The sequence below is a fragment of the Sphaerodactylus townsendi genome, linkage group LG03 (assembly GCF_021028975.2).
Source record: "Sphaerodactylus townsendi isolate TG3544 linkage group LG03, MPM_Stown_v2.3, whole genome shotgun sequence".
Classification (NCBI taxonomy): Eukaryota; Metazoa; Chordata; class Lepidosauria; order Squamata; family Sphaerodactylidae; genus Sphaerodactylus; species Sphaerodactylus townsendi.
The window spans coordinates 144,794,383-144,808,862 of record NC_059427.1 but is presented as its reverse complement, the minus strand read 5'-3'; positions in this window follow the sequence as shown (position 1 = coordinate 144,808,862).

The following is a 14,480-nucleotide window of genomic DNA, read 5'->3' as shown; positions in this document are numbered from 1 at the left end:
TTTTGCTGTTGTCTTTTGCTGTTGCCTGTTTTGCTGTTGCCTGAGCAATGATCCTGGAGGACTTCCTTGGTGCGATCTCCCATCACACTATTTCCTTTATGTCTGTTCTTGTTTCATGTCTAACCCGCCCTACCCCAGTGAAAGGGCAGCTCACGACCCGTCGATGCTACGTCAACAAGTCAAATTTCAAACATCCTAACCAAAAAATGGCTCAGCAATGGAACATAAGAACATAAGAACATAAGAACAAGCCAGCTGGATCAGACCAAAGTCCATCTAGTCCAGCTCTCTGCTACTCGCAGTGGCCCACCAGGTGCCTTTGGGAGCTCACATGCAGGATGTGAAAGCAATGGCCTTCTGCGGCTGTTGCTCCCGAGCACCTGGTCTGTTGAGGCATTTGCAATCTCAGATCAAGGAGGATCAAGATTGACAGCAGTCAGAATGCGGGACTTCTCTCCTCCATAAAATCCTGTCCAAGCCCCTTTTAAAGCTATGCCATCCTGTTAGTGGCCATCACCACCTCCCTGTGTATGGGCAGCATATTCCAAACACCAATCACACGTTGCATGAAGAAGTGTTTCCTTTTATTAGTCCTAATTCTTCCCCCCAGCATTTTCAATGGATGCCCCCTGGTTCTAGTATTGTGAGAAAGAGAGAAAAATGTCTCTCTGTCCACATTTTCTACCCCATGCATAATTCTATAGACTTCAATCCTATCCCCCCTCAGACGTCTCCTCTCCAAACTAAAGAGTCCCAAATGCTGCAGCCTCTCCTCATAGGGAAGGTGCTCCAGTCCCTCAATCATCCTCGTTGCCCTTCTCTGCACTTTTTCTATCTCCTCAATATCCTTTTTGAGATGCGGCAACCAGAACTGGACACAGTACTCCAAGTGCGGTCGCACCACAGCTTTATATAAGGGCATGACAATCTTTGCAGTTTTATTATCAATTCACACCTGGAAGGTTACGATGATAAAACCCCCCCCCACCCCCAGTTGGAGAACAGGACCAGTCGGCAAGCAAGACTCATGACACAGCTGGGTGGCACCCCCGCCTTCCCCCAACCCAAAAGCAAGCCTGGCTCACCCAGGTCCCCAAACACCCTCCAGCCCCTTCCTCAGATGCCGAATAATGCACTTTCAATCCACTTTGCAGCTGGATTTTACTGTGCAGAACAGCAAAGTCCACTTTCAAACAATTGTGAAAGTGGGTTGAGTGTGCATTATTCTGCATGTGCGGAAAGGACCTATCACAGTGATGGCGAACCTTTTCGAGACCGAGTGCCCAAACTGCAACCCAAAGCCCACTTATTTATCGCAAAGGGCCAACACGGCCATTTAACCAGAATACTTAGGTTTTAGTATAGAAAAAACGGTTGGCTCCAAAGTGCGCGTTACTCAGGAGTAAGCTTGGTGGTAGTGGGTGACTTTGCTTTGAAGCAACTGTGCAACACTTCTAACGGGTGAATCACGACCCTAGGAGGGTTTACTCAGAAGCAAACCCCATTGCCAGCAACCGAGCTTACTCCCAGGTAAAGCATCACGCTTTCGTTCTTCCCGTGAAAATCAGTGGGGTTTAACAGCACTTAACAGGGTTACCTACACTGCTTCACCAAAGCTAGGTCTTAGGTTTAATGCTAATAATCTCCCTGAAACAATTACACTATTACCACCTGACGAACTCTGTGCATGCGTGCCCACAGGGAGGGCTCTGAGTGCCACCTCTGGTACCCGTGCCATAGGTTCACCACCACTGACCTATCAGTTCCCCCTCCACCCTTCCACAACCCCCAGCAGCCCATCCTGGCCAGCTACTCCATAGATCTGGCGAAGCCCTCCCGGCTCCCCTCCACCCACAAGAGGCCATCCCAGACCACAGAGCAGCAGCACCTTGGCACCCACGACTCTGCAAGCCCACCCAAACCCTCCAGGTTTCCCCTCACTCTAAGCCACACCTTCCAATCCTCCCCTCACCTAGGTCTTCCCATTCCACGCCCCCCCCCCCCCACCACCACAGGCTTCACAGACTGGCAGCAGTTCTTCAGTGTCAACGGAGGAGGCCTTTCACATCATGTTCTTTTAACTGGAGATGGCGGGGACGGAGCCCGGAACCCTCCGCGGGCCAAGCAGATGCTCCTCCACCGAGCCACGGCCCCCAAAGCCCAACAGGTTTATTGTCGTAGAAACATTCACGGAGGAGAGATGATAACATCGTATACATCAAGTATTAACCTTAGTTTTACATTTCAATTATAGAGCAAGTGAAGAATCATGAAATATTACAGGCACACAAGTTCTGCAGTTTTTTATGTGGGTGTGTATGATTACAGTCGGTTTCTCCTGTTTAGTTTTTAAGAGAGATTTTAATTCTTTTGTTTCGTTTTCGATTGTTTCGGGTGTTCTAGTGGGAAGTGGCTAATAGGTTTTAACAGCAAGTTTTAAAAACTGTTATTCCCTCATGGACAGGAAACAGGTTCGGAGACGAAGTGTGCCGTGAGAGCCACCACCCCCCCCGCCCCGTTCCAGTGAAGCCCTGAAAGGAAAGAGCCCAGGTATCAGACAAGGAGATTCCTTTGCATGTTGTGAATCAAAAATGTGCAGCTGTAATCCCACACCGCCTCATAAATCAGAACAGCTTGGGAAACAACCAAACTTGGGGAAATCTGACATTTGAATAAACAGAAGGTCTTGTCGAAGGCTTTCACGGCCGGATTCAAATGGTGCTGGTGGGTTTTCCGGGCTGTGTGGCCGTGGTCTGGTGGATTTTGTAACGTTTCGCCTGGATCTGTGGCTGGCGTCTTCAGAGGGGTATCACAGAGAAAAGTCTGTTTCACAGACTGCTATGAAACAGTGAAACAGACTTTTCTGTGAAAGCGTGAAACAGACTTTTCTCTGTGATACCCCTCTGAAGATGCCAGCCACAGATGCAGGCGAAACGTTACAAAATCCACCAGACCACGGCCACACAGCCCGGAAAACCCACCAGAACCAAACAGAAGGTCTATTTACAGCAATGTATAATGCCAATGGGAGCAGTCAGGAGTGTTGAGAAAGGGGTTTGGCGGTATTGATAGCGGTGGTCCAACTCGGCAAAAACCTCTCGGAGAATCTAATGCTTAGGACATCCAAGTGACCAACTGCATCTCAGAACTGTCCTTTCGCTCGTGGACTTGATGGCCTCTTCTAGGCACACCTGCTTGTTACACGTATCGTGCGTGCAGGCCAATTGCACGCAAGGTTTCTAGCATGCAGCGGGGGCGAATGTCTGTTGCAGCAAGATTTCTTGTATGGATGTTATCCAGAGGCGTTCCTCCCATTGGGCAAAGTGGGCAGTTGCCCTGGGCGCCGCCTTGTGGGGGGCGCAAAAACTGCAGGTTCGTCTGTGGGATTTTTGGCCTGCAGATGGCGCAGTTTTTAGGCTAGCAGCACCAAACTTTCAGGGATTTTTCAGGAGACTATCCAGATGCTATCACCTAGGTTTGGTGAGGTTTGGTTCAGGGAGTCCAAAGTTATGGACTCCTAAAGGGAGTGCCTCATCCCTCATTGTTTCCAATCAGAGCTAATAGGAGATGGGGGCTACAGCTTTGAGGGTCGATAACTTTGGACCCCCTGAACCAAACTTCACCAAACCTGGGTGGTATCATGAGTAGGGTCTCATGAAGATACTTGGAAATTTTGGTGCTGCTATCTTAATCATTTCACCCCTGACAGCAGGCAACCCCTGACAGCAGGTATTTCCCCAGATTTTCCTTCTAAATCCATTTTTATTTCTTTTATTCTCTCAATGCCTAATAAAGGTTATTATTACTATTTTGAAAGCCTTTTGAAAATGTTTTCAAAAAAATATTTCTGCTGTGTTCAGATTTGTGAGTTGGGGCATGTTCTATAATGTGATGGTGACTTTGAAACGACCTGGTGGAAATTTTTTTTGTTTGGTCACGGTGGGGGAGGGTGGCTGCCCATGGGGGGGGGGGGGCATCAAACTCAGGTTTTGGCCAGGGCTCCAGTTTGCCTAGGTACGCCACTGACGTTATCTCCTCAAGCCTCGCTTTCACTTTTCATTCTCTCCACATCAAGCAAGACCACTTCTAGTGTGATTTTAATTTGATTCACCCTCAGAGCAGGACAGATTTGCCAGTGAGCACGGCTTTGCCCCAGAGCTCTGAAACCTGAGGAGTGTAAGGGTCTGGTACTCCAGTCAATGATAAGTCTCAAGAAGGTTTCAAGAGCTTTTTTTTTGGCGCCAAGCACGTCTGAGGATTGTTGCCAACTTCCAGGTGGGGCCTGGTGATGTCCAGGAATTACTCAGGCTCCTTCCGTACATGCAGAATAATGCACTTTCAAACTGCTTTCAGTGCTCTTTGAAGCTGAAGCGGAATGGCAAAATCCACTTGCAAACAGTTGTGAAAGTGGTTTGAAAATGCATTATTTTGCGTGCGCGGAAGGGGCCTCACTGATCACAAGTCTACAGAAATCAGTTTCCCAGAGAAACGGTTTGCTTCAGAAGGTGGCTTTATCCCCCACCAAAGCCTTCCCAAGTTCCATCCTCAAACCCCTAGGAACGCTCCAACCCGGAGTTCGCAACTCTAGGGTCCAGAAACGTTTCTTCGTGATTCCATCTGATAGGAGCTCCCCTCCTGCAGCTGGACTGGAACATGGGCAGCTGGAAGGAATGAGATGTCTGGCTTGCAGTGAACAACCCATGTCTGCAAAAACAAACAGGGCTAAAATTAGCCGCTGCTCCTCTCTCCTCTCTGCCAGCTTCACAGCGTTTTTTTCCCCCTGCAGGCAGAAATAACTGGTGGGGAGCCTCTGCTAACCTTTTCCCAGACCCGTCTGTTCTACTGGTCTGAAAAGGGCAGGGGACAAATAGGGCTGGTGGTGGATGTCTGGGAAGCGTCTCTCATCGCAGGGGAAGGTGGAAAAGATCTGACCCTGTTGCTCCTGTTTAGCGTGGTATATTGTCCATGTCCCAGGGTGTTCCGTGTTCCCTTCTCACTTAGACACAGTGAGAAACAGACTTTTCTCTGCGATACACCTCTGAAGATGCCAGTCACACAGATGCAGGCAAAACATTAGGAACAAAATCCACCAGACCACGGCCACACAGCTCGGAAAACCCTCCAGAACCAGTTGAATCCGGCCGTGAAAGCCTTCGACAATACGAAGGGAAAGGAGTTTGTCAGCCCCTTTGAGTCTCCTTACTGGAGAGAAAAATGGGATATAAATTCAAAACTCTGTTTTTTCTTCTTAAGAGCAGGTGGACTTCTAATCTGGAGAACAGGATTGGTTCCCCGCTCCTCCACATGAAGCCTGCTGGGTGACCTTGGGTCAGTTGCAGTTCTCTCAGAACTCTCTCAGCCCCACCTACTTCATAAAGTGTCTGTTATGGGTAGAGGAAAGGAAAAGGAACTTATAAGCTGCTTTACGACTTCTTATGGTAGATAAAGCGGAGTATAAATCCAATCTCTTACTTTCCCCCCCATTCTGACTCCTCTGAAGGCATCTCTGAGCAGGCGTGTTTTCTGAGAGCATTATTTCTTTTAAAGTTGGCAGATCAATCACTTGATAAAGTAGCGTCAAACTGTGTAATTGCTAGAGAACCTTGAAGTATTTGAGCTTTTTGTGCGTCAGCAGATAATTCAAATTGCCTCTGTGGGGAATTAGAAATTGCTGCTTCCGACATTACATGTTGCAGTAAATGTATCTACAGGTTTTTGTGATTTGAAAAAAACACACACCATTCTGTGATAGAATTAAAAGGGCGTTCCCAGGATCACTTGGGAATTAGAACTGCTAACATTGGGTTGGAAAATTCCTAGAGATTTGGAAGTGGAACCTGGGAAGAGAGACTTTGGCAAGCAGAATATAATGCCATAGATTTTATCCTACGAAGCTGCTGTAATCTCCAGAGGAATGTGGAATTTGATGCTGGAGAATTTTGCGATGGCCACAGGCATGAGGTGGCTCTAAAAGAGATTAATGGAGGAGAGGTTTATCAGCGTGACAAAAGAAGAAGAAGAAGAAGAAGAAGAAGAAGAAGAAGAAGAGTTTGGATTTATATCCCCCCTTTCTCTCCTGCAGGAGACTCAAAGGGGCTTACAATCTCCTTGCCCTCCCCCCTCACAACAAACACCCTGTGAGGTAGGTGGGGCTGAGAGAGCTCCGAGAAGCTGTGACTAGCCCAAGGTCACCCAGCTGGCGTGTGTGGGAGTGCCCAGGCTAATCTGAATCCCCCAGATAAGCCTCCACAGCTCAGGCGGCAGAGCTGGGAGTCAAACCCGGTTCCTCCAGATTAGATACATGAGCTCTTAACCTCCTACGCCACTGCTGCTCCAAGGAACCTCCATAGTCAGGGGCAGTAAACCTCTGAATCCCAGTGGCAGGACGCAGCATCACAGGAGGCCCTGGCCTCCCTGCCCTGTTTGTTGGCTCCCCAGTACAACTGGTTGGCTACTGTGTGAGCCAGGACGGTGGACCAGATGAATCAGGGCTCCTCTTAGGTCCTTAAGGAAAACTGCTGATCGTGAAATGCTGCAAAATAATGAAAATCTAACACTACAATTAGCAGCATGAGAAGAGACCGGTATTGTCCATCTAATCCAGCATCCTGTTTCACACAGTGGCCAACCCGCTCCTCTGGAGGACCTACAAACTACAGTAAGGGCTAAGGCCTTCACTTGATGTTGCCTCCTGGCACTGAGATTTGGGGCAGTGTGGCCAGCTTCTGGTTTGGAAATTTGGTGGTAGAGCCTTCCAAGAATGGGATTTAAGAATATGAGGGACTTCAGTGGGGCATAATCCCATGGAGTCTATCCCCCAGCCGTTTTCTTCTGGGGAATGGATCTCTGCCATCTGGAGATTGGCTGGAATTCTAGGAGGTCTCAAGGCCCCACCTGGAAGGCAGAAAAGCTAATTCAGAGGTTGACTGCCTTTAGATATGGCAGTTCCCTTTAGTCACCATGGCGTGAAGCCTCAAATCTGATGAATCACCTGTTCAAGCTGTCCAAGAAGAAGAAGAAGAAGAAGAAGAAGAAGAAGAGGAGGAGGAGTTTGGATTCATATCCCCCCTTTCTCTCCTGCAGGAGACTCAAAGGGGCTGACAATCTCCTTGCCCTTCCCCCCTCACAACAAACACCCTGTGAGGTAGGTGGGGCTGAGAGAGCTCCGTAGAGTTGTGACTAGCCCAAGGTCACCCAGCTGGCGTGTGTGGGAGTGTACAGGCTAATCTGAATTCTCCAGATAAGCCTCCACAACTCAAGCGGCAGAGCGGGGAATCAAACCCGGTTCCTCCAGATCAGAGGGCACCTGCTCTTAGCCACTGCTCTTAGCCACTACTGCTTTCTTTTGTCTTCCTTTTGTCTGTTGCTGCAACAATCTCTTCCAACCTCTTCCCGTAATCTAATTTTTTTAAAAGTGAATTGAATCATTGTGCGGTAAATAGCCAGAGGACTGAGGAAGCGAGGAGTCGCACGGACTCTGGTAGAAACGTTTAACTAGCCAGCCGTCTGTCAGACTGGTTTCCATCCAGTCGGAAAACAAAAACTCTGGAATATTCTCAGTTCGTGGTGTCAATTTTGGGATCGTACGTTTGCAATCTAAGCAACCGGAGCGGTTTGCCACTTTAGCCGTGGGGGAAAACAAACGGGTCCTGGCGAATTCCCACTTTGCTGCGGTTACCTTTGGAGCCTCCTTAATTGTTCTTGATCATGCCCTTTTTATGTCGTCCTCTGAAGTGCGGTGCCTCCCAAACCACCTCTGTTTCTGGCAGCCGCTCGTTTCTCATCCGAAGTGGTGTCTAAATCGTAGGGCCTTGGGATGGGTTGCCAACCTGGGAGGGAAATTCCTGGAGATTTAATGGTGGCGCCTGTGGGCGGTGGGGTTTGGGGAAGGGAAGCGACCACTGGCGTAAGGCCCGTTGGGCAAGGTGGGCAGCTGCCCAGGGCATCACCTTGTGGGGGGCATCAAAATGCTGGGTTCGTTTTGGGGTATTTTTAGTGGTTTTCCATTTTGGGGTATTTTTAGTGGTTTTCCACCCTCAAAACTGTAGCCCCCATCTCAATTTAGCTCCCATTGAAAACAATGGGGGATAGGGGCACCCCCTTTGAGAGTCCATAACTTTGGACTCCTTGAACCAAACCTCACCAAACTTGGGGAGTCGCATAAGGACAGTCTCCTGATGATCCGCTGAAATTTTGGTGCCGCTAGCCTAAAAACGGCGCCCCCTGCAGGCCAAAAATGGAAAACCACTAAAATACCCAAAAACGATATGCTGAAATATTGGTGCTGATATGTCTAAAAATGCACCCCCTGCAGGCACCAATGTCCTGGTGCAAAAAGAATTTGGTCGTGGTGGAGTGGCCGCCCATTGGGGGGGGGGGGCATCCAACTCAGGTTTTGCCCAGGGCTACAGTTTGCCCAGGGCTGCCTCGTTACGCCCCTGGAAGCGACCTCAGTGGGGTATACGTACTGCCATAGAGTTCTCCCTCCAAAAGCAAGCACTTTCTTCAGGGGGACTGGTCTTTGTAGCCTAGAGATCAGTAGTCATTCCAGGAGATCTGCAGGGGCCCCCCCAGGGGTGACCTCACCTTTGTGTCAAGCCCCTGTCAAGATTTTAGCGCTTTCCTGGTTCTTGCCATGGGACTGTGGGCATCGTGAGAACCCTTGGCTTGTTTTGCTGCCAACCCCATGCTCGGGTAACCCCCATGCTCAGAATGGGTTGACCCAGTAAGGGGTGGAGACTCAAAGCAGCAAGAGGCTGCAGAGCTCATGTAGTTTGGAGGAGACAAGGCTACCAGACTCGGACCTTGATTTCTATAAGCCCTTAACACCTTGTTAAGGGTTTCTTTTTGTGGTTGTAATGGGTGAGAGTTCTCCTGGAAACCTTCATCATGTTGAATCCTGTTCATCAAGCCCTTGGAGTCTTCAGGAGCCAACCCCCTTGCAAAGAAGAAATGGACTTGGCAGTATCAGTAGACTGTAAATATGAGGACTTGAAAATGCAACCTGAACAGGACCTTGAAATGTGATGTTAAATGTTGATGTTATATGTTATGTGTTAACAAAGTAAACCATTTTGTTTTTAAAAATTGTTGTTGCAAACTCATTCCAGGTTCTGCCCCACAGAACCCACAGTTTGAGGTTACACTCGTGTGTTTTTGCTGTAGAACCGCAGTAACTTTTCTCACCCTGCAAGATGGTCCTGGCCCTTAGCCTTATTTTATCTTCGTTTTGGCCCTGGAGACTTTGCACAACAACAAGAACAAGAACAAGAAGAACAAGAAGGAGGAGGAGGAGGAGGAGTTTGGATTTATACCCCATCTTTCTCTCCTGTAAGGAGACTCAAGGTGGCTTACAAGCTCCTTTCCCTTCCTCTCCCCACAACAGACACCTTGTGAGGTAGGTGGGGCTGAGAGAGTTCCGAAGAACTGTGACTGGCCCAAGGTCACCCAGCAGGAATGTAGGAGTGCGGAAACACACCTGGTTCACCAGATAAGCCTCTGCCACTCAGGTGGAGGAGTGGGGAATCAAACCCGGTTCTCCAGATTAGAATCCACCAGCTCTTAACCACTACGCCACGCTGGCTCTCGTTTCTAGTGATTTCACCCCGCTGGGATGATGGGAGCAGAGCTGGAGGGGTGTCTGGGGAAAGGATATTAACCAGAAGTTGAATATGGAACTCAGTTCCAGCAAGACTTGCTTGTACGCTGTTTGCTGCGTTCCTGTTAATAAACCGATTTCTGAATCTAAGAGTCTGGTTATTGTGAGGAGGTTGACAGATCCTGACACCCTGGGGCTTTAACGGGAAGGGGCTGAGGTCTGTGCTTGCTTCTGTACTCCCATAATGCCTGGATTTATTTCCTTGTTGATTACTTTTATCCCTCCTTTCTTGCTGAGTCACAAAGTCATCCACACAGTACGTCAATGGATCGACTATCAGGAAAGCCACAGACCTCAGTTTGCAAGACCTGAGCAAGGCTGTTGATGATGATGATGATGATGATGATGATGATGATGATGATGATGATGATGATGATGATGATGATGAAGAAGAAGAAGAAGAAGCATAAGAAGAGTTGGATTTATATCCCCCCCTTTCTCTCCTGTAAGGAGACCCAAAGGGGCTTACGATCCTCTTTCCGTCCCCCCACTACATACACCCTGTGAGGTGGGTGGGGCTGAAAGAACTCCGAAGAACTGTGACTAGTCCAAGGTCACCCAGCTGGCATGTGTTGGAGTGCACAAGCTAATCTGGTTCACCAGATAAGCCTCCACAGCTCAAGTGGCAGAACAGGGAATCAAACCTGGTTCTCCAGATTAGAGTGCATCTAACCACTATACCATGCTGGTTAGGACATTTTGGAGGGCATTAATTCAGAGGGTCAGCACAAGTTGGAAGCGACATGACGGGAAATAATACAGACATCTTTGTGAATAATTCAGTTTTGCATAGTTTGTGAAATGCCAAGAGACTGAGAGCCTCCGTGATCTTCTCAGACAGGCCATTTTATAAGGTGGGGTGGCAGAAAACACGGTCTCCATCTTGTCCATTTGCAGAGTGGAACTGCAGAAGGCACAGCTCAGAGGAGGGACACAGTTGAGGCGGAGCATGGGGAGAAGGCGATCTGGGTAACTTAAGTTTACGCAAGAGTTTGCTTCTTTTCATTCCTGCGTAGTGGTGGCAAAAAATACCTTCCAGGGAAACTTTGGCTTTTAAAAATATATCTGTGCTGCCCTCTGCTGGTTTCTTTAAGAAGGTAACCCAGGTTGGAAACGGTATCGTTCAGGGGTAACTGTCTAGACCAGACCTGGGCATTATACGGCTCGCGGGCCACATCTGGCCCGCTGGATGACCCTAACTGGCCCCCACCGTGCTGGGGCAGGCACTGCTTGAAGAAAGCCCATGAAGCCGGTTGCCTTAACGCCAGCTTCTGCGGGAACTCGCCTGCTGCTGGGGAGGTGCTGACCCGAAGCCGGTTGCCTTGGCTGCCAGCTTCTGCAGGGCTTTCAACATCGCCTGAGGCGGACCTTTGAAAGCCCGGCCAGAAGCCGGTTGCCTTGGCTTTACCCCGGCTTCTGCAGGGAGACTCAAGAACAACGCTTCGCCCCCACTGCTGGGAGGGAGAGCAACTGACCCGGCGAAGCGGTTGCGTAACTGCCGGCTTCTGCGGGCTTTATAAGAACATAAGAACATAAAGAGCAAAGCCAGCTGGATCAGACCAAGAGTCCATCTAGTCCAGCTCTCTCTGCTACTTCGCAGTGGCCCACCAGGTGCCTTTGGGGAGCTCACATGCAGGATGTAGAAAGCAATGGCCAGCTTCTCGCTTGGCTGTTGCTGCGGAGCACCCCTGGACTGTTCAAAGGCATTTTGCAATCTCAAATCAAAGAAGGATCAAGATTGAGAGTAGCCATAAATCGACTTCTCCTCCATAAATCTGTCCAAGCCCTTTTAAAGCTATCCAGCGGGTTAGTGGCCCATCATGCACACCTCCTGTGGCAGCAGCATATTCCAAACACCAATCACAGCGTTAGCGTGAAGAAGTGTTTCCTTTGATTAGTCCTAATTCTTCCCCCCAGCATTTTCAATGAATGCCCCCCTGGTTCTAGTATTGTGAGAAAGAGAGAAAAATTTCTCTCTGTCCACATTTTCTACCCCATGCATAATTTTATAGACCTCAATCATATCCCCCCCTCAGCCGCCTCCTCTCCAAACTGAAGAGTCCCAAACGCTGCAGCCTCTCCTCATAGGGAAGGTGCTCCAGTCCCTCAATCATCCTCGTTGCCCTTCTCTGCACTTTTTCTATCTCCTCAATATCCTTTTTGAGATGCGGCGACCAGAACTGGACACAGTACTCCAAGTGCGGTCGCACCACGGCTTTATATAAGGGCATGACAATCCTTGCAGTTTTATTCTCAATTCCTTTCCTAATGATCCCCAGCATAGAGTTTGCCTTCTTCACAGCTGCCATGCATTGAGTTGACATTCCCATCGAACTATCAACTAAGACCCCCAAATCCCTTTCCTGGTCTGTGACTGATAGCACTGACCCCTGTAGCCTGTATGTGAAGTTTGGATTTTTTGCCCGTATGTGCATCACTTTGCTGGGCCAAAAGGCAGCGCCTCGCCCCCCTGCCTTTTGGCCCGGCCCTCCACAATATTTTCTGTTTCTTATGCGGCCCCATGGAAAAAATAATTGCCCACCCCTGGCCTAGACCGTGGAGAGAAACTCTGGCTGATTCCACACAACACGAATAAAATATCTTCAGGACAATTTAAAAAATCATTTTGGGGTGGAATTCCACACAGCCCCCCCCCCCCCCCATGTTTGGAAGATGTTTTATTGTTGCTCAAAACAGATTTTTTCAAAAATGCTAAACTAGCGACTTTGCCCCCTGAAGTTGCTTTGAAAACGGTTCTTGCTTGCTGAGCAGGGAGCAGGAAACATTGTTTTTCCTGCCCAACAATCACTTCTGCTTTCTGGGCAACTTGTGCCCCCCCCCCCCCCCAATTTTCTGCCGCTTCAGAATCTCCACGCCGACCACCATTTGCAGAATGTTCCGGACGGACATTCCCTCTGCTTGCAGTTCATCTGCCCCCCATTTCCGGGGTTTAATGTACCTGAATAAAGTTAGTTTTGACTGCCGATTCCACGCACATGTCGTTTTTCCTTTTTCTGTTTTCAAAGAGACATCTTTGAAGTTGTGCAGACTTGAATTATGCGCATATCGCCAATTCTCATATCAAGTTTGCATGGCTTCAAAGATATCACATTGGGGGGAAAAGACACGTTCATGGAATCAGCAGTCAAAAATAAAGATTGTCTCTCGCACCCTACGCCGCCCTCTGCCTCGAGGCAGGATTACACCTCTTGGAAACAAAAGCATGGTGGGCCACCTTTAAATTTTGGATTCGGTTTTGTTTCCTTAACAACCCTAACAGTCTCATTTATTGCACCCTCCACGAACTTCAATCTTCTACCTGGTGGGCTCATATCAAATCAAAGATTTCCTCCCTGGGTCTTTCTTGGGACCAGCTCCTTATGCTTTCTCCTAGCGAGATACAACGTTGTATCAAGGTACGGCTATTCGACCAGGAACACCAACATCTAGTTAGTAAAGCAAGGAGCTTGTTCTCTCCCCTCCATTTTAACATCATGCCCGGGAAATGCAAGACAGCTGCATATTTAAACATCTTGTCTGACCCTAAGCTGAGGTGGCTATTGACCAGAGCGAGAACCAACACATTTCCACCAACCTTTTCCCCAGAGAGATTCACGGTACCTTCACAGCAAAAGCGTACCTGTGAATACTGTCAAACCTCTGAGAAGTCATTGGAGCACATTTTATTAGTTTGTCCAAAATTTAACGATTTTAGACCAAACCTGTTTTTAGGGGATCCCTTACTGGTCCATCCAAGCCTTTTTAATCTTAAATTGAACTATCTTCTGAATACAGAGAATCCCAAGCAATTGGACATAGTGGCCAAATTCTTGCTCACTATTACGAAATAATTTCCTGGTCTCCTCTTTCGCTCTGATGTATGCATTTTTGAAACAGGAGTACCTGTTTTATCTTGTAAAACTGTATTTGGATTACTTAGCTCTGATATGTTTTAATGCCTAATAAAGGTCTTTGAACTTGAAAATTTGAACTTGATAAAGATTGTCTGAAGATGCCAGCCACAGCTGCAGGCGAAGCCTCAGGAGAAAATGCCACTGGAACACGGCTATAACAGCCCGGAAACCGCACAACACCCCAGTCAAAACTAACTTTATTCAGGCACGTTAAACACTGAAATGGCAAGCAGATCAGCTGCAAGCGGAGGAAATGTCCATTGGAACATTCTGCAAATGGTGGGCGGTACAGAGAATCCTGAAGTCAGTGGCAGACAATGGTGGGCATGAACTGCTCAGAAAATGGAAGAGAGTGCTGGGGGGGGGGGGGGGGGGGGGGACAAAAGAACCTTTCCCTCGAAACATCGTTTCCCCCACTCTGTAGGCATTTCCGCACATGCAGAATAATGCACTTTCAACCCGCTTCCACAATTGTTTGCAAGTGGCTTTTGCTATTCCGCACAGTAAAATCCAGCTGCAAAGTGCATTGAAAGTGGATTATTCTGCATGTGCGGAAGGGGCCTATGTGGACAAAAAAGCCAAAATGGTTCTTTAAAAAACATCTTTAAAGCATTTTATTTGTGTCGGCAGGATTGGCCTTTCACAGTTCCCATCAACCCAAGAAGTCCTGACCTGGATTGATCCCAGAAGCTAAGCAGGGTTGTTCCTGGTGAATACTTGGATGGGAGACCACCGAGGAAGGCCAGGCTCACTCTGCCAAGGCAGGTGAAAACAAGCCACCTCTTGTCGAAGGCTTTCACGGCCAGACTCAACTGGTGGTGGTGGGCTTTCTGGGCTGTGTGGCCATGGTCTGATAGATCTTGTTCCTAACATTTTGCCTGCATCTGTGGCTGGCATCTCTCTGTGAT